This window comes from Coregonus clupeaformis, unplaced genomic scaffold (assembly GCF_020615455.1).
Source record: "Coregonus clupeaformis isolate EN_2021a unplaced genomic scaffold, ASM2061545v1 scaf0417, whole genome shotgun sequence".
Classification (NCBI taxonomy): domain Eukaryota; kingdom Metazoa; phylum Chordata; class Actinopteri; order Salmoniformes; family Salmonidae; genus Coregonus; species Coregonus clupeaformis.
This window is the reverse complement of record NW_025533872.1, coordinates 352,854-378,212: the sequence shown is the minus strand read 5'-3', so window position 1 is coordinate 378,212 and position 25,359 is coordinate 352,854. Positions and strand designations below refer to the sequence as shown.

The 25,359-nt window shown below is 44.5% G+C and overlaps 1 pseudogene; it reads right to left on the bottom strand.

Annotated features, from left to right (window-relative positions):
- Window positions 1-1,154: 1,154 nt before the first annotated feature.
- On the bottom strand, window positions 1,155-13,494 carry LOC123484719 (annotated as a pseudogene).
- Between the last annotated feature and the right edge of the window lie 11,865 nt (window positions 13,495-25,359).

The window sequence follows — 25,359 nt, the reverse complement described above, 5'->3', positions numbered from 1 at the left end:
GTGGGAGAAAAACTGTTGCTATATAAAACCGCACAGGGAAAAGTGGTTGACAGGGCTGGGCAGTGACAGAAAATACCAAAGATTCTCATGATTGACCTTGATTGTGGGTTTTTTTTGTTTGTACTAAAAATAATTAATTAAATCTTTCAAGTTTACAGAAATATCTATTTGTTGGTTAACTTAACTTGCTGATAAATCTAAATGCTGCCCAGTTCAGCTTTGCATGTGTTAAAACACCCGTATCTTAGACATACCAAAGCAGGCTTACTCTGAAAGGAGGCCAGGAAAAACAAAAAGAGATGAAAACAAAACAAAATCGATTTCTAAAAAGTGAGCTGGAGGCAAACACATTCTTCATATCTGAATGTTCAATGTGGCGTAAGTTGACAATCCTTTAAGTGCTTTAGGATTGCATCGGCAGGCATTACCCATAGGAGCAACCCCGAGTCCTGGGCTGCTCCCAGCTTGTAGCCTGGCTGATATCCCTCCTGTAGAAACAGCAGGTCAAACAAAAAAAACTCACCCATACACCATCTTCATGACAGCATCTGGGACAACTTTGACTCACAGAGATCCCTTTTATTTGACTAGCATAACCTTAGTGAAGGTCAGAGTGTCTTCCAGTCACTGGACTAGTGGTTTGCCTCCTTACCCGCTGATAGGTGCTTTTTCTTTAGATGTAGTCCGAGGAGCCGTGCTAACTGGGCCTGTTGCCCATAACCATTGTTGGAGTGTTTAGGAAGGGACGATAGCCATCATATCCTCCCCTGAGAAACAACCATTTAAAACTGTGTACCGTAATAAAATCACTCATTCTGTATCAAAGTAGGTCACTTTACAATAAATCATGATCTCATACTCTGAAACTGGATCCCTCGTATCCACTGATCTTGGGTTCCTGGGCCCTCCAGCATACGCCCCTACTGTTCATAGAATAGCTAGCCACTTACACTTCAAGCCTAACTGGGCTCCACCTGTTTGGCCCTTTCTGTTGATATCACTTAGTCTTAGGTGTGGAAGCCTCCTACAACGATATAAAGTCATTAACATTTGGTCTTTCTGTTGATCATGCCCCTTAGACCCAAGGTCTACTGCTCCTCAGACTCTGCTTGTCCCAGTCACATCCTCAGGCCCACCATGCTGATCCCTCTCACCCCAACTGTGCGTGTCACTGCTGGATGTCAGGCTGCTCACGGGTGCTCCAGAGTGCTCGCCTGGCTGCTGAAGCCCTGGCGGTAGCTGCTGAGAATTGGTTAACTTCAGACTGTCTGCTTCGTTAGTGAGCCGTTGAGGTTGAACACCTGAGACACAATACAACCAAGAAAAGCTTTCATTGGTGGCAGATGCCCATCAGAATACTTCAGACAACAGCAAATCATCAGTAACTCAAACTTTTAGTCTGATTATGTTGAAACTTTCACATTACATCTGTTGAGGTTCGCAAAATAAAGTTAATCAGCTTAAAGTTTATTAAATGCCTTATTAGACATGGGGGTGGGCAGGAGCATTCTATTCTGCTCTGACAGAGTATAGTGTGTGTGGGGTGAGGATGGGAGTGAAGCTTGGTTTTGAGAAATTAGGCCAACACTGGAATGTCACTTTTTAATTCCCAGTTTTGATTTTAATCGTTTTTATCCTTGCAAATAAATCTGTGTATTACTGTTGTGTGATAGTGTGTGCTACTTCTATTCTCCCTGTAAGTAAGACTTGTGCTTCTATAGTTGTGTAATAAGTGATTCGAGTTAAGTGATTTATGTGAGGTTGTTCTCTCAAATGGCCCAATGTCCAGTTATAAGTCCTCCATTACTCCCACATGCCTACCTTGCATGACTGGAATGGTGCTGCGTTACATTGATCTGCCGCCGCTGTGGGGTGGGGGGCAGGCGGGAAGGCAGGGGGGCTGGGAGGACTGGGGCGGGGACTGCTCAGGCCATGGGGGCGCGTGCGAGGCCCTGGATTTCGGGAGGCGGGCGTGGTGGGAAACAGAAAGTCACATACTTCAATGGTTTTCCCAACACTTCAGGAAAAGCAGGTAGGATGAGTCAACCCCCATCACACTGCCCAATAACAGCCAAGCACAGCTCCACCACCCACACACACAGCCAGGAGGTTAGAGGTTGATGGAATAGAGGGCTTTTACCGGGGAGGGAGGGGGTTTACCTGGATGTGTGACCGGTGCTGTCTGTCTGTGGCTGGGGCTCTGCTGTGTGGGAGGGCTGGTAGAGGGTGTGTGTGGAGGAGTAGGCATCAGGTGTGGGGGTACCATGGTAACCTGGGGAGAGTAAGAGAATAAGGGGTTCAGCATGGCTACCCTGCCCTTTGGGGGTCAAGTTTGCTCCTGTATTGAGTCTTGGGGACCCACTACCTCAGAATTCTGTTCACAAGTTCTTAGTTGCCACTTACTTGTGTAGATTCAAGGAATGTGACTTTGGTTAAAGTCTGGATTCTGAATGAACTGCACAAAAGATAAATATAAAATGGTTTGCTTTCGGTAAAACAGTTTCGAGCAACTAAAATTGAACACTGACAAACCTCTAGAGAGTATGAGCAGTACTACACTCACCAAGCCCAGTGGATAGTGCCACCATCCCGTTCACGAAAATGGTTTTCTCCTACAGACAGTGAGTCCTTTGGCCGGTGGCTTGCTATAAAGCAGGCAGACAGCATCGAGGCATTCCAGTTACTGTTCGATTGAACTCTTCGAATGGGCAAAATGAGTGAGTGCCTAAGAGACAGAGCGGTATGATCGTCGTGCCAGGTGCGGCCCGGATCCAGCCTCCTCAGAAACAGCCACCCTCCAGATCTTTCACACAACAAAGTGTCTCGGGGTTACTGAGAATGGTCCGACAAACAAAATACACCTAGTCAGCGGGCAGTCCTGTGGTGAAACTGCTCGTTGATGAGAGGTCGAAGGAGAATGGCAAGAACAAACAGGGCAAATAACAGCGCAGTATAACAGTGTGGTGTGCAGAACGGGCATCTCGGAAGGCATGAACAACTCGTCGATCCCTTATCTGTGACTGGGCTATTGCAGCAGAAGACCACACCGGGTTTTCACAAGCCAGCTAAAAACAAAAGAAGCGGCTCCGGAGCACGTATCACCAACACTGGAACCCAATTAAGGAGGTGGAAATACATCGCTTGTCTCTTTCGACGTAATCCTGGTTCTTGTTTGCATCATGCTGATGACGAGCGTCAGGATTTAACGTATGCAGCATGAGTCGGCGCGACCCATCCAGCCTGGTGCGGGGGACTGTTTCTTCCAGGCACATTTAGGGTCCCTTGATACCAATGTAGAATCCACTCCCCCAAAGAATTCAGACTACTTCTAGAGGCAAAGGAGGGGTACGACCCGGTACTGGGGATGGGTGTACCTAATAAACTGTCTATGAGTGTATATGTGAACATCTCTAGAGGACTACAGCCTCTGAGTGGTGGTGTTGGTTTGAGGGGAGTTAAAACAGAATGTGATGTCACTTCAACACTGAGCCCATCTGCTGCAGGTCCACGCTCTCTGCGCAGGCTTCATGGGCTGGGCCAACACGATGGCTGGGTCCAGGGCATGGCCATCAAATTCCAACATGGAGTCCTGTGGGAGGAAGCATGTGGGATCCAGCATGAACAAGTGACCAAACAAGGATCACATAGCACCCAGTTCAGGACCATAGGGCTGTTGGAAGGATCATCACCTGTGCTGAAGTTATAGGTTCCCCCTGCATCTGGGCCATGAGGTCTGTACGACCTGGCTTCCTGACCACGGGGTCAGGCGTAGGGGAGACTGGGTTCACAGTGTGTTTGGGCTCGGGGGCCATCTGGGGAAGGAGGCTGGTGCTGAGGGCGTGGACCACCTAAAGACACAGGGACAGATTTAAACCCAGCTGATGACATCATTGGGCCATGGAGTTACTTGATGAACCCTACAAGGATTATGTGTGAGACTGTGACAAATGACATGAGGTGTAGACATGCAACATACCTGGGCCTCTGCCATCCACTCCTCTACTGCCCAGTGGTGTTGCCAGTCCTGCTGTATGTGGTTTCTGGAATGAACTGTCTGTTGTTACAAACTACACAAATAAACATGAGATCACTTGATTAGATTCCAATAGGCAAGGTAAACCAGAGAGTTCTGAACTTTGGCAGCAGTCAAGAGTCAGGGTAGAGATTGAATTCACCTCTGTGGCTTCTACTTCAACGGCCTCTGTGTATTCTTCAGTAACTGTTTCTTCTGCTAAAAAGAATACGCTCTGATTAATATCCACTCATCCAGGTCCGACACACTCAGACCAATCGTACACATGAGTTCCCCTCAGGTGATGGTAATCTGTTAACGAAGTAAAACCTCACGTAATTTGGTCAGCTGCGTGATTAAAGTCTGTCTTCATACGTATTAGAAATTGAGAGTTACAGCAAAAACAAAGTCTCACACCCTCGCAAAAGGAAACTCTCAGCCAAAGCGCTCAAGGCGAAGCAGTTCACCGCTTTCGTCCCAATCCTGATACATTTTACATTTTAGTCATTTAGCAGACGCTCTTATCCAGAACGACTTACAGTTAGTGAGTGCACATACATTTTTTCATACTGATACTTCCAAATAGCCAGTGACAAAACCTAAAAAGGAACTAATGCTGCTCGAATGTCACGCATTCCATTCAGTCCTGGCAGATTCTCTCAGTCTACACACAGAATCTGCCAACGTGAGATATGGTGATGGTGGATACCTGGTTCGTGCAGGCTGCTCCCCGCTCCCAGACGACTCATGCGCCACAGACTGCTCCTCCTCTTCTTCTTCCACCACCTCTTCCTCTTCAAGCACACCTCCATTCTGATGCGTTTGCTACTCTGTCAAAATAGCCACTCAGCAGCACCTTGTTCAGGGTCTCTCCTTCAGTGCCTTGTCTATAGGAAAGCGGCAGATCATATTCAGAAGGTATTAGAAAGGTCTTGATAAAGTATAAAATGTACCACTGTTTAGTGGTCCCAATCCCATAACAGAAACGTTTGGGTTGTACTCACGAAGCACTCAGGAAGTTAGTCAATAGGCCGGGTCTATGTTTGGTATAATCACAGCTGTGACCCATTGACCCACAGCACCGTGCCAGGCCTGGCCAAGATCCACTGCTCGAAGCACTTTAATAACCCTCGAGTATTCATAATCCACAATGCCATATGATCCACCGCAAAAGTTGTCTCTGGAACCTGGGAGGTGGATGCTCAGTGTTTGTGGAATGACAGTGTCCCTGTGTCTGGGCATTGGCACTACCCCTCAAAGCCCACTGGCCTCACCCCAACCACCCAGAAAGAGCTTCCCCTTACATTCTCTAACATGGCCTGCACTCCAGCATGCCCTTGTGCTCCAAGGGGCTGGGTGATGGATGGGCTTTAGTCATAACGCTGCTCCCAGTTAAGCCAGCTCAGCTAACCCCTTGCTTCCAAGCTATTTTTTCCCCCTCAAATCTAAGATAAGCCCCCAAGATACTCCGTATACATATGGGGATGTGGGTAACTAATTAAACAAGCCAAGCCTACAGTTGAAGTAGGAAGTTTACATACACCTTAGTCAAATACATTTAAACTGTTTTTTTTCACAATTCCTGACATTTAATCCTAGTAAAAATTCCCTGTCTTAGTCGTTAGGATCACCACTTTATTTTAGCGAATGTGAAATGTCAGAATAATAGTAAGAGAATGATTTATTTCAGCTTTCATTTCATTCATCACATTCCCAGTGTTACATTACCTCAATTAAGTATTTGGTAGCATTGCTTTAAATTGTTTAACTTCGGTCAACGTTTTGGGTAGCCTACGCTTCCCACAATAAGTTGGGTGAATTTTGGCCCATTCCTCCGTACAGCTGGTGTAACTGAGTCAAGATTATAGGCCTCCTTACCCGCACACGCTTTCAGTTCTGCCACAAATGTTCTATAGGATTAGGTCAGGGACTTTGTGATAGCCACTCCAATACGCTTGACTTTGTTGTCCTTGGGGCCAGTTTTGGCTAACTTCTGGAAGTATGCTTGGGGTCATTGTCCATTTCGGGAAGACCCATTTGCAAGCAAGCTTTAACTTCCTGACTGATGTCTTAAGATGTTGCTTCAACATATCCACATCATTTTCCTTCCTCATGATGCCATCTATTTTGCAAGTGCACCAGACCCTCCTGCAGCAAAGCACCCCCCACATGATACCGCCACCCCAGTTCTCACGGTTGAGATGGTGTTCTTGGCTTGCAAGCAACCCCTTTTTTCCTCAAAACATAACGATGGTCATTATGGTTTCCCAAACAGTTCTATTTTTGTTTCATCAGACCAGAGACATTTCTCCAAAGAGTCGATCTTTGTCCCCATGCGCAGTTCAAACGCGTCGAGTCTGGCTTTTTTATGCAGTTTTGGAGCAGTGGCTTCTTCCTTGCTAGCGGCCTTCAGGTTATCGATATAGACCGTTTTGCTGTGGATATGATACTTTTGTACCGTTTCCTCCAGCATCTTCACGGTCCTTTACTGTTGTTCTGGGATTGATTTGCACTTTTCTCGACCAAAGTCGTTCATCTCTACGAGGTAACGTGTCTCCTTCCTGAGCGGTATGACTGCTGCGTAGTCCCATGGTGTTTATACTTCGTGCTATAGTTTGTACAGATGAACGTGGTACCTTCAGGCATTTGGAAATTGCTCCCAAGGATGAACCAGACTTGTGGAGGTAACCAATAATTTTTCTGAGGTCTTGGCTGATTTACTTTGATTTCCCCATGATGTCAAGCAAAGAGGCACTGAGTTTCAGGTAGGCCTCGAAATACATCCACAGGTACACCTCCAATTGACTCAAATGATGTCAATTAGCCTATCAAAGCTTCCTAAGCCATGACATCATTTTCTGGAATTTTCCAAGCTGTTTAAAGGCACAGTCAACTTAGTGTATGTAAACTTCTGACCCACTGGAATTGTAATACAGTGAATTATAAGTGAAATGATCTGTCTGGAAATAATTATTGGAAATATTACTTGTGTCATGCACAAAGTAGATGTCCTAACCGACTTGCCAAAACTATCGTTTGTTAACAAGAAATGTGTGGATTGGTTGAAAAACTAGTTTTAATGACTCCAACCTAAGTGTATGTAAACTTCCGACTTCAACTGTACATGTACGAGAGTAAATACATTGAGAGCTACTTCAAAGTGTTAGAAACATACATGTGGTTCCTGCCCAGCCTGGTCTCTGCACTCTAGCAGTTCCCATAGGTGTAGGGAGGCCTCCTCATTACTGGTCAGTCAACCTAGAGAAACAGGGAAGGACATTAACAACATGCCTTCCATTATATTACGTCACTTTCGTTCGTCATTTTACCCACCAAAGTTAAAAAGAAACAAAAAAGGTTTGTACCTGACGTCATGGTCCCGTTCAGGGCCCACCAGCTTGTAGAAATTGTCCAGTGCGGTGAGGTCAGCATCGGTGAGCAGGGGGAGCCTGCGGCGGGCTGTTTCAGGTCCTGCCTCGTCTGCTCGTCCCCCAGCCGGTCCAGCAGGAACTGCAGCTCCAGAACAGTCTTCAGCCGCCTCTGCTCCGTCTCCTCCCGCTGCAGCTGCTCCCTCCGGGCAGACTTCTTCCTGCCTTTTGGATCTGCAAGGAAACAGGAAGAAGTTGTGTCGCTGCACTATGGCCACAGTGACTGAAAACAGCAACTAATAAATACAGTGAGTGTGGTCATAGTAACCAGAATGAAAAGGATTGTTGACCACCTACAGTTGAAGTCGGAAGTTTACATACACTTATAGGTTGGAGTCATTAAAACTTGTTTTTCAACCACTCCACAAATTTCTTGTTAACAAACTATAGTTTTGGCAAGTCGGTTAGGACATCTACTTTGTGCATGACACAAGTAATGTTTCCAACAATTGTTTACAGACAGATTATTTCACATATAATTCACTGTATTACAATTCCAGTGGGTCAGAAGTTTACATACACTCAGTTGACTGTTCCTTTAAACAGCTTGGAAAATTCCAGAAAATGATGTCATGGCTTTAGAAGCTTCTGATAGGCTAATTGACATCATTTGAGTCAATTGGAGGTGTACCTGTGGATGTATGTCAAGGCCTACCTTCAAACTCAGTGCCTCTTTGCTTGACATCATGGGAAAATCAAAAGAAATCAGTCAAGACCTCAGAAAAAATTGTAGACCTCCACAAGTCTAGTTCATCCTTGGGAGCAATTTCCAAACGCCTGCAGGTACCACGTTCATCTGTACAAACAATAGTACGCAAGTGTAAACACCATGGGACCATGCAGCCGTCATCCTGCTCAGGAAGGAGACACGTTGCGTCTCCTAGAGATGAACGTAATTTGATGCGAAAAGTGCAAATCAATCCCAGAAGAACAGCAAGGACCTTGTGGAGATGCTGGAGAAACAGGTACAAAAGTATCTATATCCACAGTAAACGAGTCCTATATCGACATAACCTGAAAGGCGCTCAGCAAGGAAGACAGAAGCCACTGCCCAAAACTGCCATAAAAAAGCCAGACTACGGTTTACAACTCCCATGGGAACAAAGATCGTACTTTTTGGAGAAATGTCCTCTGGTCTGATGAAACAAAAATAGAACTGTTTGGCCATATGACCATCGTTATGTTTGGAGGAAAGGGGGTTGCTTGCAAGCCGAAGAACACCATCCCAACCGTGAAGCACAGGGGTGGCAGCATCATGCTGTGGGGGGTGCTTTGCTGCAGAGGGTCTGGTGCACTTCACAAAATAGATGGCATTATGAGGAAGGAAGATTATGTGGATATATTGAAGCAACATCTCAAGACATCAGTCGGGAAGTGAAAGCTTGGTTGCAAATGGGTCTTCCAAATGGACAATGACCTCAAGCATACTTCCAAAGTTGTGCAAAATGGCTTAAGGACAACAAAGTCAAGGTATTGGAGTGGCCATCACAAAGCCCTGACCTCAAGCCTATAGAAAATGTGTGGGCAGAACTGAAAAGGCGTGTGGGAGCAAGGAGGCCTACAAACCTGACTCAGTTACACCAGCTCTGTCAGGAGGAATGGGCCATAATTCACCCAACTTATTGTGGAAGCTTGTGGAAGGCTACCCGAAACATTTGACCCAAGTTAAACAATTTAAAGGCAATGCTACCAAATACTAATTGAGTGTATGTAAACTTCTGACCCACTGGGAATGTGATGAAATAAATCACTCTACTATTATTCTGACATTTCACATTCTTAAAATAAAGTGGTGATCCTAAATGACCTAAAACAGGGAATTATTACTAGGATTAAATGTCAGGAATTGTGAAAAAACTGAGTTTAAATGTATTTGGCTAAGGTGTATGAAACTTCCGACTTCAACTGTACAGTGAGGGAAAAAAGTATTTGATCTCCTGTTTATTTGAACAGTGAGAGACAGAATAACAACAGAAAAATCCAGAAAAACACATGTCAAAAATGTTATAAATTGATTTGCAATTTAATGAGGGAAATAAGTATTTGACCCCTCTGCAAAACAACTTGGTGGCAAAACCCTTGTTGGCAATCACAGAGGTCAGACGTTTCTTGTAGTTGGCCACCAGGTTTGCACACATCTCAGGAGGGATTTTGTCCCACTCCTCTTTGCAGAGCTTCTCCAAGTCATTAAGGTTTTGAGGCTGACGTTTGGCAACTCGAACCTTCAGCTCCCTCCACAGATTTTCTATGGGATTAAGGTCTGGAGACTGGCTAGGCCACTCCAGGACCTTAATGTGCTTTTTCTTGAGCCACTCCTTTCTGTTGCCTTGGCCGTTTTCAATGCCCATTTTCAATGCCCTGGCTGAGGAAGAAGGTTCTCACCCAAGATTTGACGGTACATGGCCCGTCCATCGTCCCTTTGATGCGGTGAAGTTGTCCTGTCCCCTTAGCAGAAAAAACACCACCAAAGCATAATGTTTCCACCTCCATGTTTGACGGTGGGGATGGTGTTCTTGGGGTCATAGGCAGCATTCCTCCTCCTTCAAACACGGAGTTGAGTTGATGCCAAAGAGCTCGATTTTGGTCTCATCCTGACCACAACACTTTCACCCAGTTCTCCTCTGAATCATTCAGATGTTCATTGGCAAACTTCAGACGGCCCTGTATGTGCTTTCTTGAGCAGGGGACCTTGCGGGCGCTGCAGGATTTCAGTCCTTCACGGCATAGTATGTTACCAATTGTTTTCTTGGTGACCATGGTCCCAGCCTGCCTTGAGATCATTGACAAGATCCTCCCATGTAGTTCTGGGCTGATTCCTCACCGTTCTCATGATCATTGTAACTCCACGAGGTGAGATCTTGCATGGAGCCCCAGGCCGAGGGAGATTGACAGTTCTTTTGTGTTTCTTCCATTTGCGAATAATCGCACCAACTGTTGTCACCTTCTCACCAAGCTGCTTGGCGATGGTCTTGTAGCCCATTCCAGCCTTGTGTAGGTCTACAATCTTGTCCCTGACATCCTTGGAGAGCTCTTTGGTCTTGGCCATGGTGGAGAGTTTGGAATCTGAGTTGATTGATTGACCTTCTGTGGACAGGTGTCTTTTATACAGGTAACAAACTGAGATTAGGAGCACTCCCTTTAAGAGTGTGCTCCTAATCTCAGCTCGTTACCTGTATAAAAGACACCTGGGAGCCAGAAATCTTTCTGATTGAGAGGGTCAAATACTAATTTCCCTCATTAAAATGCAAATCAATTTATAACATTTTTGACATGCGTTTTTCTGGATTTTTTTGATGTTATTCTTAATATAATAATAATATGCCATTTAGCAGACGCTTTTATCCAAAGCGACTTACAGTCATGCGTGCATAATTTTTTTTGTGTATGGGTGGTCCCGGGGATCGAACCCACTACCTTGGCGTTACAAGCGCCGTGCTCTACCAGCTGAGCTACAGAGGACCACATTCTGTCTCTCACTGTTCAAATAAACCTACCATTAAAATTATAGACTGATCATTTCTTTGTCAGTGGGCAAATGTACAAAATCAGCAGGGGATCAAATACTTTTTTCCCCTCACTGTATATTTATTAATTCCATTATTTTACTTTTTAGATGTGTATTAAAGGATACTTGCACTGTTGGAGCTGGGAACACAAGCATTTCCGCTACACCCGCAATAACATCTGCTAAAAATGTGTATGTGACCAATAAAATTGGATTTGATTTGAAACCTTGAGACTGAACTCACCTCTTGCCCCAAAGACAGGAAGCTCTTCTGCAACTCCCGAGAAATCCAGGTTGTTGGTCACTTCCTGGAACTTAGTCAGGCATCCTACGATGAGACGAGACAGAGAGGGAATGACATTAAATATGTTTTGCTATCTGTGTCACAGATCAAAACAACAAACACCAAAGTATAGAAACAATGGAAAGCTCAAGAATGAAAAGATTATAGTACATATGCAACAGGTTAAACAATCAAGTTCACAATTGAGAGTTCCCTGAGCTAACATCAACCCAGACCACAGTGTCTTGTACATACCAGCTGATCCTGGTTCAACAGTTCTCCTTTATTCTTCTTGGCCTGGTAGTCATCCAGCTTGCCCTATAAAAATATGGCACATTTAATAAGGGTTACAAAAAAGGTCTGCTGAGATTCTTTCAGCAGAAATATACCAACTTTGGTTTACCTGGGTATATACCATCTATTAAGTGATGCGACTCTAACCCAAATAAGTCACAGGTTAATGATTGATTACACCAACTAAATTTGTCTGTAGCCTTAATTTTAATTACCAACTTTGAGAAAGTCAATGCAGGGTCATAAAGCAGACAATCTTCCCAGACAAGAGAGACATCCAGAATTGTTCCTCAGTTGCAGTTGATCTCAAGCAATGACTAAGCATGAAACAATCTATGCTTTTGGGAGGTATCTGAAAGCATGCTTGGATGAAAAAAGGAAACATTGTTACCTTTTTCTTTTCCATGTTGCGGACCTTCTTGTCGATCACCTGCAGGACCTGCTTCATGGCCTCAGACTGGGTCCCAGAACCCAACTCTGGGCTGGAGGACTGAAAAGCATTGTTGCCAACTGTTGCTGAAGGCATCTGATGAGAAGACAGAACATTATTTGTAGTAGTCATTATTAGTGAAGGCTAAATAACACTGAGCCTGTAATTGAATACAATAAAGGTTAAAATATGTTGATGATTAAAACATGGTGCTGTAAACAACAAAGGCCTCATCTGAACAATAGCATTACATTGTTGACCACATAAGGGGTCAGACAACAGGCATTTTAATATACAAAAAAAGATCAAGCATAGGGTACTACCTATTCATGTTCCTTGACGAAAAACTAAGAGACCTATGAATCTGGGGGCGGCAGGTAGCTTAGTGGGTAAGATACCTATGAATCTGGGGGCGGCAGGTAGCTTAGTGGGTAAGAGCGTTGTGCCAGTAACCGAAAGGTCGCTGGTTCTAATCCCCGAGCCGACTATGTGAAAAATCTGTCGATGTGCCCTTAAGAAAGGCACTTAACCCAATTGCTCCTGTAAGTCGCTCTGGTTAAGAGCGTGTGCTAAATGATGTAAAATGTAAATGTAAAAATGAATCAATTTGGATATTGTGTCGCTTTGCAGTAAGATTTGTCAACCGCTAACGTTCGCAAACTCTCCCAAGACAAGTATAATTCAATAACTAGTACCTAAGCTAGGTTACGTTAGTATTCCCTGATTTTTTGCTATTAGCCAATTAAGAAACTGAAGCCGACGAGGCACAGAAAAGGGAAAACGGGGATAAATTGCAAGTCCTTTGTGAGTCGAGGGACTGTCAGCTGGGCATTGTCCATTGAACAGCATAAACGTTACCTGCCTAACGTTAGCTAACTACGCTACTCATCTTCCATCAACATCAAATAAATAACTAATTCCGACAAAACAATTATTGATGCAGCTAGCTACATATCGTCACAAGTATAACATTTATGCCATTTGAAAACAGATGGTCATCAAATTAGGCTTAAACTTGAATCCCATCCCCACAACAACCCCCACACGGCTGCATTGGCTAGTTTAGCAACATTTAGCTATCTAGCTAATGTTAGCTAGTTCATTTCTCCTCGCATTGTTACCGAGACCGGCGTTAGCTATCTGGCTCGAATCACTTAGATGCGAGGTAGAAATCGATAGCTGAATAACGCGATTCGAAAAATATGATTAACTACATTTATTTGAACGACAGCCATCACACTATTTTGTTGAAATGTACCTTGCTAATGTGAACACTGAACTTGGATTCCGTTTAATCGATTGGATGACTGGACAATGCTAGCTAAGAGAGACGACTTTGAGAGGCTAGCCTAGCTCGCTAACTTCGCTAGCAAAAATTATTTCTGAATTTGATGCTGACAACATTCACTTACCTTTAGGCTATCTGTCTTGGTTCGTCGTCTGACGTTTGTAGTTTTAGCTCTATATATTTCGTGTAACTTGTATGTTATTTTGTCTCGACAATGGTGTTCCGCCTCGCCGGCCTCACCGACAACTATACACTATACTCTGGCTGGCTGCACAGATGCTAACGAGACACGAGAACAGGGTCAGATGGCTGCAAGGCCCGGTTGGTAGTCCTAGAATTGCCTGAGTTCATCTTGGGATACTGAACAGATTTAACTAGAATAATTCCTCAACAACATTGCAATTAAATTGCAGACCAATTATTATGGAAGCAGTTGCATTTGACAGCTTTAGGTAAGCATTTTTATGCAAGGCAAGTTGTCAATTTGTATGTATTCCAGGCCATTTACTGAATCCCAACTTTATTTAGCTTTTCTCCTCTGCTTTGAAAAGTACCATCGATTATCCTTTTTGCAAGTCTATAGAACGATTACGTTTTAAATAATATCACAGTTTCTAAACCCAGAGGCTCAACATCGCGAGACTCCCGCGGACGCTTGTGAAACAGGCCAGGGTTTGGGGTTTGAGAAGTCAGTCAATGAGAGAAGTTAAAAAATCTTCCTTAGTTGTTAATTTTATCGAAATCTAAAGGTACAACCTAGATTCGAGCCAATGTCGTAAGTTGTTGAACATGTTATTACTCCAACCCCGTGAAAGTGACAAACTGACACGTTCAAAAAAATTTTAACAACTTTATATCGAAGGAGTGCCTTTGATGGCTTGCACATGCGCAGTTTGGCGCGAGACGAATTTTTAGACCCCATTACGTACGTGTTTCCATGCATTAGTTTAGTTGATAAACGTCGCCATAACATCGCCTACAAATGTGATCGGTGATTTCTATTGGAGAAGCAGTGTAAGCCTATCTTCATACTGTACTAACATTGATAATATTGTTCTCTAGTAGTCTACAAATATTTTATTAACCACAGGTGCCTGTTAATCATTAAGTGATTAAGTGCAGTAGGTTTTAAATCAAATCAAATTGTATTTGTCACATGCTCCGAATACAACAGGTAGACTTAACCATGAAACGCTTGCTTATGAGCCCTTCCCAATGCAGCAGTTAAAAAATTATAATAATAAATGAAAAATGGTAACACAAGAGGGATAACTACATAAGAATGGAGCTACAGTGCATTCGGAAAGTTTTCAGAACCCTTGACTTTTTCCACATTTTGTTAAGTGACAGCCTTATACTAAAATTGATTAAATTGTTTTTTCCCCCTCATCAATCTACACACAATCCCCATAATGACAAAGCAAAAACAGGTTTTTATACATTTTTGCAAATGTATAAAAAAAAAGAAATTACATTTTGCATAAGTATTCAGACCCTTTACTCAGTACTTTGTTGAAGCACCTTTGGCAGCGATTACAGCCTTGGAGTCTTCTTAGTTATGACACTACAAGCTTGGCACACCTGTATTTGGGGAGTTTCTCCCATTCTTCTCTGCAGATCCTCTCAAGCTCTGTCAGGTTGGATGGGGAACGTCGCTGCGCAGCTATTTTCAGGTCTCTCCAGAGATGTTCGATCGGGTTCGAGTCCGGGCTCTGGCTGGGCCACTCAAGGATATTCAGAGACTTTTCCCGAAGCCACTCCTGTGTTGTCTTGGCTGTGTGCTTATGGTCGTTGTCCTGTTGGTAGGTGAAACTTTGCCCCAGTCTGAGGTCCTGAGCACTCTGGAGCAGGTTTTTCGTCAAGGATCTCTCTGTACTTTGCTCTGTTCATCTTTCCCTCGATCCTAACTAGTCTCCCAGTCCCTGCCGCTGAAAAACATCCCCACAGCATGATGCTGCCACCACCATGCTTCACCGCAGGTGGTGCCAGGTTTCCTCCAGATGTGACACTTGGCATTCAGGCCAAAGGTTCAATCTTGGTTTCACTCAGACCAGAGAATCTTGTTTCTCATGGTCCGAGAGTCTTTAGGTGCCTTTTGGCAAACTCCAAGCAGGCGGTCGTGCCTTTTACTGAGGAGTGGCTTCCGTCTGGCCACTCTACCATAAAGACCTGATTGGTGGAGTGCTGCAGAGATGGTTGTCCTTCTGGAAGGTTCTCCCATCTCCACATGGGAACTCTGGAGCTCTGTCAGAGTGACCATCGGGTTCTTGGTCACCTCCCCTGACCAAGGCCCTTCTCCCCCGATTGCTCAGTTTGGCCGGGCGGCCAGCTCTAGGAAGAGTCTTGGCAGTTCCAAACTTCTTCCATTTAAGAATGATGGAGGCCACTCGTTCTTGGGGACCTTCAATGCTGCAGAACGTTTTGGTACCCTTCCCCCAGATCTGTGCCTCGACACAATCCTGTCTCGGAGCTCTACAGACAATTCCTTCGACCTCATGGCTTGGTTTTTTCTCTGACATGCACTGTCAACTATGGGACCTTATATAGACAGGTGTGTCCTTTCCAAATCATATCCAATCAATTGAATTTACCACAGGTGGACTCCAATCAAGTTGTAGAAACATCTCCCAGGATGATCAATGGAAACAGGATTCACCTGAGCATAATTTCGAGTCTCATAGCAAAGGGTCTGAATACTTATGTAAATAAGGTATTTCATTTTTTTATTTTTAATAAATGTGCAAAAATGTCTAAAATCCTGTTTTTCACCTGATATAGAGGTCCTGGGTGGTAGGGAGCTATGTCCCAGTGATTTACTGGGCTGTCCGAATAAGCAAAGATGAAAACTCTATGGTAGAAGTGCTGCCAGTGGTACTGCAGAAAATGACCAATTTTACTACTAGAGGGCATAACAGTATAATCAAGCACTCCTGTCTCAATTCAACATACATCCCAAATGACCACAAAGTCCAGGGCCATCTAGGAATTTCTCTGCTGTCTGAAACTGATTCCGCATTACTCTTTAAATGTAAAGGGTGGCACAATGGCAGTGCCTGCAGTCAGAAGCAGTGTGATGTTTATGACCAAAGTACTTTCTAGTACAGCATCAATTGATACACCTCATGCAACTAATCCACCACACACATACAATCACAAATACACAGGCACACAGATGTTCACTAGATAGCCTCACAGGCACTCATTCCCATATCACTTCACCCACATGATAGGCTACATCTGCAAGCACACACACACACACACACACACATCCTACTACTGTATGCCTTTGAAAAGTTTCCCATGATGATGACAGCAGTCTTTCATGTGTGCTTCTATAGTCTTAAAACCCTCTTACATATGATGAGAGGTTCCAGGCTGTCAAATATCATCAGCCACCCCAGAAGCCACGTCTGCCTACCCTCATGGAACAGCCACACTAGCCGTTTCTGACCTGAGCAGTAGTACATAATTGTCTCAACCTGCTGTCATAATCGCTATGATGGCTGCTCTACCATAAAGCGATTATGACAGCAGGTTGAGACAATTATGTACTACTGCTCAGGTCAGAAACGACAGGCAGGCTAATTGGGAATTAGCCCTGGGACCGTGATCTAATTCCAGATTTACCCATTTTAATTCCATTCCATGAGTTTTCCCACTCTGGCTATACAGAAATGCATTAAGCATTCTAAATAAATTACATTGAGGTGATTTACTGTAAATTGACAGCCCTTGATTTCCAATAGAGAGTAACAAATGCTTAACTATATTTTCATAGATCGTTTAGATTTTCTTTGCATGTTATTAAACTCTTATTCAACCAGTTTTCCATCATTTTCTGTTCAAATAATGCAGCCCACATGTTGTTAAACAGCTCTCGTATGCCTATGCCAGGAAATAGTGGGTGGTTTGTGATGCCATTCGTATCTCTCCCCTCAGTCTCTTTCTATCTCCCTCTCTGTATCTTGGATCAGGGTTTGATACCCACAGCAATGCTGCTGAGACACCTGTCTGTCCAGGTCGGGGTGCTGCAGTGATCTATGCCTTGGACAAAACATGAACAGTGACCAATTACATACCCAAATGTAAAAGTACGTGGGAAAAAAAGTATTTAGTCAGCCACCAATTGTGCAAGTTCTCCCACTTAAAAAAGATGAGAGGCCTGTAATTTTCACCATAGGTACACGTCAACTAGTGACAGACAAAATGAGAAAAAACAATCAGAAAATCACATTGTAGGATTTTTTTATGAATTTATTTGCAAATTATGGTGGAAAATAAGTATTTGTTCAATAACAAAAGTTTCTCAATACTTTGTTATATACCCTTTGTTGGCAATGACACAGGTCAAACGTTTTCTGTAAGTCTTCACAAGGTTTTCACACACTGTTGCTGGTATTTTGGCCCATTCTCTCCATGCAGATCTCCTCTAGAGCAGTGATGTGTTGGGGGCTGTCGCTGGGCAACACAGACTTTCAACTCCCTCCAAAGATTTTTCTATGGGGTTGAGATCTGGAGACCGGCTAGGCCACTCCAGGACCTTGAAATGCTTCTTACGAAGCCACTCCTTCGTTGCCCGGACGGTGTGTTTGGGATCATTGTCAAAGCTGAAAGACCCAGCCACGTTTCATCTTCAATGCCCTTGCTACTGATGGAAGGGGTTTTCACTCAGAATCTCATGATACATGGCCCCATTCATTCTTTCCTTTACACGGATCAGTCGTCCTGGTCCCCTTTGCAGAAAAACAGCCCCAAAGCATGATGTTTCCACCCCATGCTTCACAGTAGGTATGGTGTTCTTTGGATGCAACTCAGCATTCTTTGTCCTCCAAACACTGACTTTTAGTTGAGTTTTTACCAAAAAGTTATATTTTGGTTTACATCTGACCATATGACATTCTCCCAATCCTCTTCTGGATCATCCAAATGCACTCTGCAACTTCAGGGGACGGGCCTGGACATGTACTGGCTTAAGCAGGGGACACGTCTGACACTGCAGGATTTGAGTCCCTGGCGTAGTGTGTTACTGATGGTAGGCTTTGTTACTTTGGTCCCAGCTCTCTGCAGATCATTCACTAGGTCCCCCCCCGTGTGGTTCTGGATTTTTGCTCACTCTTCTTGTGATCATTTTGACCCCACGGGGTGAGATCTTCGCGTGGAGCCCCAGATCGAGGGAGATTATCAGTGGTCTTGTATGTCTTCCATTTCCTAATAATTGCTCCACAGTTGATTTCTTCAAACCAAGCTGCTTACCTATTGCAGATTCAGTCTTCCCAGCCTGGTGCAGGTCTACAATTTTGTTTCTGGTGTCTTTTGACAGCTCTTTGGTCTTGGCCATAGTGGAGTTTGGAGTGTGACTGTTTGAAGTTGTGGACAGGTGTCTTTATACTGATAACAAGTTCAAACAGGTGCCATTAATACAGGTAACGAGTGGAGGACAGAGGAGCCTCTTAAAGAAGAAGTTACAGGTCTGTGAGAGCCAGAAATCTTGCTTGTTTGTAGGTGACCAAATACTTATTTTCCACCATAATTTGCAAATAAATTCATAAAAATCCTACAATGTGATTTTCAGGATTTTTTTCTCAATTTGTCTGTCATAGTTGACGTGTACCTGTGATGAAAGTTACAGGCCTCTCTCATCTTTTTAAGTGGGAGAACTTGCACAATTGGTGGCTGACTAAATACTTTTTTCCCCACTGTAGTTCTGAAGACCATGCCGCCACACACAAGTAGCTATTGTCTCTTCCCCATCGCTGGGGGTTTGGAACATCTGTATGTCTCCTGTCTTTTGTTAATTTATGTGTTTGTTATTCTTCAATTTAGTCTGGTTTGGCACAGATCTTCTTACTGTCTCATCTTTAAGATGGATGGCCTGAGATATGAGAGTCTGTGTGAGATCTGCTCCCTTATTGACCAAAGCAAATAATTTATGGGGAAAAACTAATTACACCCTGATATTGAGGGGAAAATGTACTGTAATTTGATTAAGGAGACTTTATTTCAAACTGGCATTACCAACACATCTGGGCCCTGAGAGATGCTTGAGAACCTTCCATAAGAGCTGAATTGATGATCTGAATATTGTCCCCTGACACTGAACGCTTGCGCAACTGTTGAGCTGTGCTTTGATAGGCTATTTATGGAGGCTGCTGTGGATGGGCGTAAAAAAAGAGAATACATCTGAAAAGAGAAATCGAGTCTGTCTTGTGGTTAAAAAGGCTTTTTATGTGGAATTAAGTTGAAGCTCAAATCATTCCCCATTACCTTTCCCATGCTTGTGCCTGTCATGGGAGCTGTCTCCCATCTGAGGGCCTTACCCCTGTGTCACTGACAGCTCCTAAAGAGCCCCGCCCCCCATCTGACATCCCCTCCTCAGGCTCCAGTTCTAGTAATCCTTCGTCTTTCTCTCTGAGCCAGTGAGTGAACGACCACAGCCCTTGCTCTCTCTCTCTCTCTCTCTCTCTCTCTCTCTCTCTCTCTCTCTCTCTCTCTCTCTATGTCTCTCCTGGAACACTGCTGAGAGAGATAATTGCATCCATGGCTGCCATGTTTTCGGTTTTGCATGTGAGGTCTCTGAAAATGTTTAAGTCTGTCGTAATTGAGGGAGTTGGAGAAAGCGGCGCTAACAGACAAACAAATGGTTAGTGTTTGGCTTGCGAAAGGATCACGACCACATGAGAGAGGGATGATGTCCTCTGTGTGTGCAAAGAGGGAGGAAAGAAGTGAAAGAAGGAATGAAAATAGAATGAGTACTGAACTGGCTCCATCCACAAAATGAACGGTTCCAGAATTCTGTCTCTCTCTCCCTAGATATGATGATTGCTCTGTATGTATGCATGCACCAGGGGGTTACATGGCCTGGTATACACTCAGAGCAACTCATGTCTGATTATACATTCTAGCATACAAAATGGTTACTCAGCATAACGACTGCCTATTGCCTATCCCTCATAGAGTTTGCTGTCTCCTAAGAGGGCAACACCCACCCAGTCCCTCGGTTGTGAATGGATATGGCCATGAATCCGCAACACAGAACCCCAGTGTTACCCTCCTGTTGAAAGCGCTTGGAGACACCTGTCTTCAGTCAGGCCATTGAACAAGTGCACAGGCCTGACACACGTCTGCCCCAAATAAAACCCTCTGTCGCTGGAGTTCATCAAGTCTCAGATGGAAAGCCACGAGAGACTGCTGTTTTCATCATAGCATCCAGAGTATAAACAGAATGTAAACCTCTAATAAACGACATGAAGGGCGTCTGGTTCCAATCCGCAGGTCTTTCCCGGGCCGGAGAGGGCTGAGCCTGAGAGAAACTGAACCCTGTTGAGACACAGAGCAGCGCTTATTTAAGAGGTCACGTCTGTTACATCATGACTCCATCATTAACCAGCAGCCATTCAGGACAGGGGTGGAACACAGAGTCAATGGATGAGCCTCATGGAAAATGAGGTAAAGACAGTGGACTAGACCAGTGTGTTTGTCTGAAGTCAGACACAAACTGACCTATTGGAGATTCGCCTGTTGGGATAGCTCCTATAGACAGAAGATGGCGCTAATATCACAGATTGGGAGGAGAGAAGGAAAGTGCACAGTTTGTGAGAGACGCAAGAGGAGGGAAAGAGAAGAGAGGATAGACACAGAGTTGAACTTACGTTTATAAGAAGAGAACAACATGCACTTTACAGCATCTTCTTCACATTAGAGGATATTATGATGCACTTGCATTGCCCTCTGTCAAATCTTTTCACTTTTAATAATAAATGAAGGGAAACCAGAAAAGGAATACCAATACAGGCTACAGAGAACATGATGCACTCTGATCAACTAAATGTACACAGTAACAGCAAATGTTACTCTACTCATGTGCTGATGTATTTGGAAACACTGTATTGGAAATCATTAAGCCTACATCTGACCTATTCCCTTATCTACTTTTTTCTTGCCTTACTTTCTCTCATAGTCCTAGTTGATGAATCAGATGGCCAGAGAAGGGTTGTCTGAAGAGTCAAATTTAGGATGTCTAACACTTTGGATCATTTGGTGAAGGACCTGTGAGTACAAGGAGCTTATCAGGCCTCCAGAGCACCAGACCTCTTCACACCTCAACAGTGATCCCCCAGCGTCTGGCCCTCTCTGGGCTGCCGGGGACAGGGGCAGGGGAGGTGGAGGTTTATGGATCCCCAGCTCCACTCTCTGATGTGGGCCGCTGAGTAATGGCCGTACATCCTTCAGCGCTCCTCTCCTGCTGCACATTCTGACTGGATTAAATACGTGCAGAGGATTTATTGGATGAAAAACCACAGGGGCCCCACAAACACTTCCAGCCCAGCTCCACTCTCAGTGCAGCCTAGACGGGTGCAGGAATTCAACAGCTGCCCCACCGGTTACTCCTCTCTTCTCTTCTCCCTTTCACAATATGTCTCTGTATCTCTCCTCACCTCTCCTTTAGTCTCCACCTTCATTTTTTCCAGGTTCTCTCCAATATCAGCTCTCATATTATTTTCGCTTTCCTACATCTCGTATGAATCTCTCTGGTTCCACTCATAGTTCTACAGCTGCACCATCGAGCATCTTGACTGGCTGCATCACCGCTTGGTATGGCAAATGCACCCCCTCGACCGCAAAGCGCTACAGAGGGTGGTGTGGGACGGTCCAGTACACTATATTAGGCGGTGTCAGAGGAAGGCCAGAACAATTGCCTAAGACTTCAGCCACCCAAGCCATAGACTGTTCATCTGCTACCATCCAGCAAATGGTACCGAAGCATCGCTCTCTGACCAACAGGCTCCAAGACAGCTTCTTCCCCAAGTCATAAGACTGCCTAAATAGCCATAAGACTGCTAAATAGCCATAAGACTGCTAAATAGCCATAAGACTGCTAAATAGCCATAGACTGCTAAATAGCCATGACTGCTAAATAGTTAATTAAATGGTTACCCGGACTATCTGCACTGACCCTATCTTGCACTGACTCTATGCACACTCACAATACTATATAAACACTATATATAGACTCACTCACACACACTACAGTGTCACTCTCACACAAACCCATTCACATACACTACATACACATGCATACTGACGCCACACACACACACTACACGCACACACACGCACACACACATACACTGAAACACTTTCACACTCATCAAATGCTGCTCCCACTCTGTCCTTTGTTTGACTAGTATTATTACTATCCTGATGCCTAGTACCTTTACCCTGCCTTTATGTACACTATCTCACTTCAAATACCTGGTACCCCTGCACAGTGATATTGGTACTGGTACTGGTACTCCTGTATATAGCTTAATTCTTGTGTATTGTTTTCCCCCCTGAGTTACAATTATTTATTTTACTCTGCACCGTTGGTAAGGGCTTGTAAGTAAGCATTTCACGGTAAAGTCTACACCGTTGTATTCGCCGCATGTGACGAATACAATTTGATTTGGATTTATGTCATCCTCAGTTGTCTCTATTTGTACCTCCTATGATCATTAATTAATTTGCAGCTTTGATTAGAATCATTTTATAATTAGTTATATTCCCTTTCCCTCTCTTTATCTCCAAACCCACAGAGGCTGTAGCTCATTTAAACACTGTTTAAAAACCAAACTCTCTCTCACACTCCCCCCCCCTCCCTTTCTCTCTTCAGAGTAAAGGCAGGATCTTCAACTCTCGAGTCATTTGGATGTGTGTACTCACATTTACATTTAGTAATTTAGCAGACGCTCTTATCCAGAGCGACTACAGTTAGTGCATACATTATTTTCATACCCCTGTGGGAATGAACCCACAACCCTGGCGTTGCAAAACGCCATGCTCTATCAACTGAGCTACATCCCTGCGGCCATTCTCTCCCTACCTGGACGATTCCTGGGCCAATTGCGCGCTACTCCACCAAGAGTCTCCCTTAAATTAGTCAAGCTACATTAATACATTATGGGCCATATGTGCCCGCAGAGAGAGATTACAAACAAAGTCCACGGTCGTAACTACCCACCGTTATCATTATTATAAGGCCCATTTTATGCACCATCATGCAAATACAGTGAGGTTTTGGTTGGGGGCTGGTTCAGGATTGCTTACGATTCCATGCTTTAACTCAGTTTTTAGGATCAGAGCTCAAGATGATGTATTCCCTAGCTTTAGATTTAAAATCCAAATCAATCATGTCCTGGATTGCAGAAGTTACAAGACCAAACCAGCAAAGGCTCTGGTAGTTTGGATGTTTTTTAAAGAGGCTATAAGAGTCTCTTATCCCACAGAGAGTGGCCAGCTGAAGCCACTGGCCAGTCATAACATGGTGAGTTCATAGGAGTGTGTTTACTACTAGCCAGGCAGCAGACTGATGCTCAGTGAGCCTGTGGTCCCCTGGTCTGTCTGCCACGTGCACCGCTCAGGGATGATATGGCGTCCAGCCGGGGGGTGGGCAGGATAATCCCAGCTCGTAAATTACCACAGACATCCATCAGGGTACACATCCATCCATGTGCAGGCTGGGACAGGGCCTGTGGTCGGCCTCCACACAGACCCTCCCTCTAGCTAACTCTCTCTTTCACTCTCTTTATCTCTGTGTCTCCCCCCTCGCCCTGTGTGTCTGTCTTTATGAGGATCCAGGGATGCCTGCCCATATGGGGGAAGCTAGGAGCAGCATTTGGTGCCAAGATTGAAATCAAAAAGATAAATATTCCTTTCCCCAGGAGTGATGTGAGATGGAGGCCTAAACTCCTCCTCATTGATGGGGGAATGGGAGGCAGCGGGTTGGGGGGTCTGTTCTGTTCACCAGCTGCCTTGTATGAGATCTGTCCTATATCTTCCCTACAAGCAGGGTGTGTCCGTCTCTATAGTTTGGGGGTATGTATGCTTCCCATTGGCTTGTAGGGTTAGCTGACTTTCTCTCCCCAGCATTGCAGGTCCCTCAGCATCACCCTAAAGGAGACCCCACAGAGTCCCCTAGCTGACTACAATAACCTCTGCTGCCCAGCTGATTTATTTACCATTTGATTAAAATATGTTGATATAAGATGTTGAACTTCTATTCACCATGCCTTGTATACTGTAGTTCAACCACTACTCTTGGGGGTAAAGTTGTGAAAGTTGTGAAGATGTGAATGGGAATTACATAATTAGTTTAATGTAATATCTGATATGAACACAGCACCCAGTGAGGCACCCAAGAGACACTCAGAGAATGCCCTCCCTAAAGTAAAAGAGATATGGGTGACATTAAAGGAAGAGTGTTTCATTATGAGGCACATGGATAACTGAGGCCCTTTCTGAACCACAGCACATGCTCTTTGCGGGTGAAATTAGCACACAGCTTTTCAACATGTTCCTAATGCGAATGCTCTCTGATGCTGAGTGTCAGAGTTGGTATCCCTAGTTTTTTAATGTGTTGTTCACACGCACACAAATCCTCCTCTCAGTAAAGAACCAGATATTCCCCAGACAACAGGGAGTAAGTAGCAAGTTAATTAAGAGAGAAATGAAAAGATGAGAAGAGCTCTGTGAGATGCCCTCTAATCCTCTCCTCTTCTCCCCCATTGTTCCTCAGCAGGCCTCTCCAGGCTGAGTAGCTGAGGGCCCTAGTGTACTCTTGACTAGAGAGTCTCTAGTCTCTAGTAGAGACCCAGAATTGGTGGGGCCCATATTCTCTCTCTCTCTCGCTCTCTCCCCTCTCTCTCTCAGCCGACACAAAGCAGACTCCTCTGCTTGTGAGGCCCAAGAGGCCCTGCACAGATACATTACAACACTTATCAAGAGAGGGAGAGAGAGAGAGAGAGAAGCGAGATGGCCTGGATTGATTCTCTCTACACTTAGGAGAGACTCTTTTTCGAATGTAGAATTACAGCATTGCTGTAAGCAAAGAAGTTTAGAGGACTGTAAAATCAGTTAAATCATACCAACAGGAGAGGAAGTGCCAAACTTTGACCCTGGCTTCCTGTTCTAGTGTTGCGTGACTGAGTTTGGCTCTTGAACCCCCCAAACCTGGGGCATTATTTCCAGCTGCTCCAAGGGGTCAACGGTAACCTGCGTTGGTCAGCGAGCTGAGGAATCCACACGCGCCGATCTTATCTGGCAGGGTGAAACAAGAGCAGGCCTGGCGCTGCCATCAAACT